A 7,258-nucleotide genomic window follows, 5' to 3' on the forward strand; every position below is an offset into this window, starting at 1 on the left:
TGACTTGGATCTGTATCCATATTTAATACTGTAGTTAAATATTATATACTTTTCATTGTTGTTGTGTGGGTATATAAGAATTTCAACAACAGAGACACAGAAACCCAATCCACAAAACGCAAGTGTTCATTGTTTGAGTGGGCATATCCCTAGACTTGAGATGGAAGCATGGAGCTTTCATGTTTGAAGACATAGCCATGTGATTATCCAACTATCTTAATTGGAAAAGACAGGAAAAGACAGGAACCAAGGTAAATATCCATTACAAAGGAACTGGTAAAATAAAGTATGGTACATCCATGCAATGGCAAACTACCCAGGTATTTAGAAAGTGATGTACAGCTGTATGTACTGATATGGAAAAATAGGCATGATACATTATTAAGAGAGAAAATTTTAAAAGAGTATATAGAATATGAGAGCACGTGCATTAACAAGAGGATATATTGGTTGAACCATATGAAATTGTTGATATTTAGCAATTTCTAACCTATATGAATGGCAATCATATGGTTTAACTTATTACATATATATGCTTGAATATGTCCAGGAAAATTTCTGGAAAGTTTACACACTAAACTCTTACTGCTAGTTACTTTATAATAGTATTAGTGAGTTGAAGTGTTGGGGGGGCATATTTTTCACCATATAGCCTTCTTTTCTGATTTATTTTATTAAAATTTTGCTCAACTAATCAACTCCCCTTTCTGATTCCTCTCTCACTGTGTCAGTTCTGGATGTAATTTTACTTACACAGAGAGAAAACAGTGACCAGTAAACATGATCATCTTGTGCTTTAAACAGGTGTATTTCTCACTGCAAAAAATATAAAAAAGATACATTTTTTAAAAGATTTTGAATCATGAAAACCAAATAGCCATTCACTTTATCTATTGTCTATCTACCTGTCATCTATCTATTTATAGTCTTGCGGTCTCTCTCTTTTTTTTTTTTTAATTATCATGCTATGAATTCATAGGGAATGGGTTCCAGCAGCTCAGGCTCCTTTCCATTGGTTCTCACAAATTGTGCTTCTCTGGGTGGTGCAGGCTGTTACTTCAGTTGAACCCAAGTACCTTTCTCTTGGGCTTCCTTCTTTTTCTGATCATTTTCCTTCACACACTTCGGGAAGCTCTCTTGGCTCTTTGAGTGCTACTATGCTCGATATGTACATTAATTCTCTTGGCAAGAATCTTGCCTTTAACCTGTCTGTTTACAACAATGCCAACAGCATGCTGGGTAACACTGTAGACTCTTGCAGTTTTGCCATGGTAACGTTTCTGGGGCGTTCCTTTTTGAATAGTGCCATTCCCCTGATGTCTACAATATCACTTTTCTTGTAGATAGGCATGTATGTGGCCAAAGGAACCACTTCGTGTTTTCTGAAAAGGTCTGGAGAACATATAGCGGGTGCCTCTCCTCTTTCCCTTTGTGTTGGTCATTTTGGTGAATTACTGGAAGATGGCGATTCGTCCAAAAGGGAGCCATTTACTTTACTTACATTTCCTTTTGTAAACCCATGGTTCATTACTGTTAATGGGCAGGGGCAGTGGAAGTTACCAAGCACAGTGAGTCAGAAAGGAAAATTCCTGATGTTCATTAGAGCTTCAACTAAATCAACGTGTTACAGTTTTACTATAATTCTCCTCTTGTTCCCATCTCTATTGAGGTGACTCACAAGCTATAAAAGTTCTTTGCCAATTATTTCAGGTTGACTTTTGCTAGCAATGAAAGAGAACACCTTTAATTTAAAAAATTAACTTGATTGAGGAATACCTTACATATAATAAAATTCACCAGTTTAAAATATACAGTTTGTTGAATTTTAACAAATGCCTAGTCTATATTTTGACCATTACAGTCAAAATATAGAATGTGTTCATTTCTCTAAAAGTGCCTTTGTGCCCTCTTGCAGTTAATTCCCTTCCCTGTCTCCCAGGGTGGGAGGCTGATCTATTTTCTGTCAGTATGGTTTTTTGCCTTTTCTAGAATTTCATATCAATGCAATCAAATATGAGATATATTTTTGTGTCTGATTTCTTCCACTTAATGATACTTTTGAGATTCACCTGTGTTGTGTGTAGCAACAGTTGTCCCTTTTTATTGCTGTGTAGTATTCCACTGTACTTATAAATCACAATTTGCTCCTTCATTGACATTGTGATGGGCACTTGGATTGTTTCCAGTTTTTGCCTATTATGAATAAAGCTTCTGTGAACATTCATATATAAGTGTGTGCACATATGCTTTGATTTTCTTTGAGTAAATAACTACCAGTAGGTTGGTGGATTGAATTGTAAGTGTATGTTTAACTCTCAACTCTTCCCAAAATAGCATACTGTATCATTTTGCATTGGTGAGATCAATGGTGAGAATTTCAGTGGTTCCACATCCTCACCAACACTTGGAGTTGTCAAACTGAAAAATTTTAGCCATTCTAGGAGGTGTGTAGTGATATCTTACTGTGGTTTTAATTTGCATTTCCCTAATGACTAATGCAGTTGTTCACCTTTTCAGGTACTTATTTTATTTATTTCGGCCTATGATCTTTGGTGAAGTTTTATTTCAAATCTTTTGCTCAGTTAAAAAATTGGATGGGGCACTGGGTGGCTCAGTCAGTTAAGTGACTGACTCTTGATATTGGTTCAGGTTATGATTTCGCAGTTGTGAGATCCAGCTCCATGTTGGGCATGGAGCCTGCCTGGGATTATCTCTTTCTCTCTCTCTCTCTCTCTCTCTCTCTTTCTAAATAAATAAATAAATAAATAAGTACTTTAAAAAATTGGATCATTTGTCTGAATATCAATCCCAGAATATATTTTTGGATCTTTTTTCCCCAATCTGTGGTTTGTCTTTTCCTTTAAAAAAAAAAATTTTTTTTTACGTTTATTTATTTCTGAGACAGAGAGAGACAGAGAGAGACAGAGAATGAGTGCGGGAGGGGCAGAGAGAGAGGGAGACACAGAATTCGAAGCAGGCTCCAGGCTCTAAGGTGTCAGCACAGAGCCCGATGCGGGGCTTGAACTCACAAACCGTGAAATCATGACCTGAGCCAAAGTCAGTGGCTCAACCAACTGAGCCACCCAGGCGCCCCTGTCTTTTCATTTTTTAAATGATTCCTTTCAAAGAAAAAAGTTTTAAATTTTGATGAAGTGCCATTATCAGTATTTTCTATTTGTGTCCTAAGAAGTTGTTGCCTAACCCAAAGTCACAAAGATTTTCTCCTATGTTTTCTTCTGCAAGTTTTATAGTTTTAGCCTACAATGTTTAGGCCTATGATCCATTTTGAATTAATTGTTTTTCATGGTGGGATGTACAGGTCAGGATTCATTTTTGTATCCATATGGATAACCAATTTCTTCAGAACTGTTTGTTGAAAAGATTGTCCTTCTGCCATTGCATTCCTCTATTAGTTTGCTAGGAATTGCCACAACAAAGCATCAGGCCTGAAATCAAGGTGTCAGCAGGGCCATGGTTCTTGTGAAGCCTCTAGGGAAGAGTCCATCCTTGCCTCTTTTAGCCCCTGACATTCCTTGACTTGGAGCAGCATAATCCCAATCTTTTTCCCTGTCTTCATGTGGCCATCTTTTTTTGTGTCTCTGTGTGCCCTCTCCTCTTCTTTTAAGCCTAACAGTCATTGGATTTAGGGCCCACCCTAATCCAGTATGACTTCATTCGTTTTTTTGATGCCACTCTAATTGGTATTTTTTTTTTAATTTTTTTTAATGTTTATTTATTTTTGAGACAGAGAGAGACAGAGCATGAACGGGGGAGGGTCAGAGAGAGAGGGAGACACAGAATCGGAAGCAGGCTCCAGGCTCTGAGCCATCAGCCCAGAGCCCGACGCAGGGCTCGAACTCACGGACGCGAGATCGTGACCTGAGCTGAAGTCGGACGCTTAACCGACTGAGCCACCCAGGCGCCCCTCTAATTGGTATTTTTAAATTATGGTTTGCAATTTTGATTTTAAAGTAGACAGAAATGTGGTTATTTTTTGTATATTGCACTTATATCCTATGGCCTTCTTAAATGAATTTGTTCTGTTAGTTTTTTTGCGGTAGATTCTTTAGGGGTTTCTCTACAGACTCTCATGCAGCCTATGAATAATGACAGCTTTACTTTCTTTCCAATCTATATGCCTTTTGTTCTCTTGCCTATTGTACTGCTTGGACCCCCAACACAATACTGAGTAGAAGTGGTGAAAACTGACACCCTTGCCTCATTCTTGAACCTAGGAGGAAAGTAAGTTGAACTTAAAGTCTATTTAGGCTCAGTAGTGTACCGGGTCACACTCTGCACCTCACATCTTTTATGATACACTTAGTACCTCTCGCTTTATATCTAACAGTTTCCACATCCACGTACCAACCGATTCTTCCTTGAATCCACTCTAAAGAGAATTTTTGCCACTGCACCACTTCATCAGGACTTCTCTTCAAGGTCACTCATATTCTCCATATTGCTTAATCAATGGTCATTTCTCAGCCCTCATTTTCCTTGACCTATCAGTGGCATTATAATTTTTTTCAGGTTTATTTATTTTTGAGAGACAGAGACAGAGTGCGAGTGGGGGAGGGACAGAGAGAGAGGGAGACACAGAATCCGAAGCAGGCTCCAGGCTCTGAGCTGTCAGCACAGAGCCTGATGCGGGGCTCAAACCCTTCAGCCGTGAGTGAGATCATGACCTGAGTTGAAGTCGGACGCTTAACCTACTGAGCCACCCTGGTGCCCCAGTGGCATTATTTAAAAGTTTATTTATTTTGAGAAAGGGGGAGGGGAAGACAGAGAGGAAGAGAGAGAATCCCAAGCAGGCTCTGCCTAATGCGGGGTTCGACCTCATGAACTGTGAGATTACAACCTGAGCCAAAATCAAGAGTTGGACGCTTAACCGACTGAGCCACCCAAGCGCCCCTCAGTGGTATTTGTCACAATGATTATTCTCTTTTCCTCAAAAGATTTTTCTTCACTTTCTAGACATCACCACATGTTCCTTCTAAAGGCCATTTAGTCTTTGTTGCTTCTTCTTCTTCATCTCTGGTCTATAAATATTAGGCTTAGTTCTGCGATCTCTTCCTTTTATATATACTTTTTCCCTTGGTGATTTTATCCAATCTCTGGCTTCAAATACCATTCATATACTGATGACTCCAAAAATTTCATCTCCAATCTACCTCTTCCTTGGACTTCAGATTCACATTTAACTGCCTTGTCAACATCCCCACTTCAGTGTCTAATATGTATCTCAAACTTAACACGTTCCAAATCCAGCTCTCAGTATTACCCCTAAAAGCAGCTCCTCCTATATTCTTCTCATCTCAGTAAATGGCAATTTGATTTTTCCAAGTGCTCAAGCCAAAATCCTTAGAAACGTTCTAGCTTCTTCTCTCTCAGTGTATATACTGTCAACTTTACTTTCAAAATATAATCTTCTTCCACTTCTCCACTGTTTTCACTTTGATTGAAGCCCCTGCTATCTTTCATTTGGCTTATATCGAGAGCCACCTAACTGGTCTCCCTGTTTCCGCTCTTGCTACCCTAAAGTCTGTTCTCGAGAGAGCAGCCAGAGTGGTACTTTAAAACACACATCAGATCGTGTGCCAGTTCTGTGCATCTCACCTTTGAATGGCTTTCCATCTTATTCACAGTAAATGACAAAGTTTTTACATTGACTTACAGGCCCCTACAAGATATGCTTCCCCCTGCCACTTACTTCTCTGGATATCTCCCAGCCTTTTCTAGCCATCAGTTGCAGCCACGCCAGTCTCCTTGCTGGTCTTTGACAATCTTTGTCATGCTCCTGCCTTAAGGCATTTGCACTTGCTATTTCTTTCATCACATCTCCACCTGGATCCTTCATTTCTTTAAGGTCTTCAAATGTCCTTCTCCATGAGGCTTTCATCCTGTTTAAAATTGCATCCCCATAGCACTCTCTCTGCCTTTTCTCTGTTTTGTTTTTTTTCTACAGCACTTGCGTAACATCCTAGATATATTGTGATAGTTATTTGCTTGCCTCCCTTCAGTAGCAATAAGCTCCATTAAGGCAATAAATCTTCACTATTTTGTCTGCTGCCATAACCCGGTGCCTGGGACAGGGCTAGGCACGTAACAGGTGCTCAATAAATACTAAACGAATCAATGAATATTCCCACCACCAAATCTTTAAATCTGCACCCACTGTCTTTGCTGGCCCTCCTATTAGAGCTTTTCTCTATCAAAGTGCAGTTCTCCTTCTTGTGCTCCTTCATTCCTGCTGCTGTTCTTTCTCACTCCTTCCCCTTCAATCACTGTGTCCCCCCCAGCAGACTCTCTTCCATCTGACTCAGAAAAGAAGTCCTCCTTTGATATCACATCCTTTTCAAGCTGTACCTCAATTCTCTGTTCCGCTTCATGGCTAAGTCTCTCGAAGAGTTTGTCTAACATTCTCTCTCCACCTCCCTAATTTCATCTCTGACTACTCTTCTCCCCTCGCTCTGCTCTCTATGCCCTCAGCAGATCGGCCTCCTTTCTGTGCCTGTACGCTCAGTACTCCACCTGGTTTCCTGTCTCTTCCTTTATGCTTCAACTCAACGCTTCTTACAGGGCCTTTCCTGCCCACCATGATCCAAGTACTTTTTATCTTATCACGTCTTTCTTTTCTTTATGGCACTTATCATAACGTAATTATCTTGAGCACATATTTATTTACTGTCTGTCTCCTACTAAAATGTTAGCTCCACAAGAGCAAGTGCCATATTTGTCTTGTTCACAGCTGTATCTATAGAGTTTAAAGGTGCTTGGCACAGAGTAAAGGTTCAATAAATGTTGAATGAGTGAATGAGTTTCCAGTGACTAGATGACTTAAGTCTAACTCATGTGTGCAAATAGATGCATTCATAGTACTGCTCATGGAAGCACTGTTTCATATACAAAACAATGGGATGGCTGGGGAGAAAGGTCTATCAATAGGGGATTGACTAAGTATATTAGAATACATTTACACAATGGCACACTATACAGCCATACTAAAGGGTGATGTAAATTTGTATTTATTCAAATGACAAATTATCCAGGATATTATGTAAACAAATAAACAAACAACTCCCAAAGCACAATTTATTGGAGTGCACAGCCCATTTCTGTGGTATAAAATTATATTGATGTATCTTTGTAAAGTTAGGTATCTAGAAATTGTTTATCAAAATATTAGCAGTAGTCTTATCTAGGTGGTAGAATTTGTATGTTTTTAAGAAACGTATTTTTTCCTTTAGTTGTTGTATTT

General features: G+C 39.1%; 1 pseudogene; it reads right to left on the minus strand.

Annotated features, from left to right (window-relative positions):
- Window positions 1-960: 960 nt before the first annotated feature.
- LOC125916925 (60S ribosomal protein L21-like) lies at window positions 961-1,445 on the minus strand (annotated as a pseudogene).
- Between the last annotated feature and the right edge of the window lie 5,813 nt (window positions 1,446-7,258).

This window comes from Panthera uncia, unplaced genomic scaffold (genome assembly GCF_023721935.1).
Source record: "Panthera uncia isolate 11264 unplaced genomic scaffold, Puncia_PCG_1.0 HiC_scaffold_1320, whole genome shotgun sequence".
Lineage (NCBI taxonomy): Eukaryota > Metazoa > Chordata > Mammalia > Carnivora > Felidae > Panthera > Panthera uncia.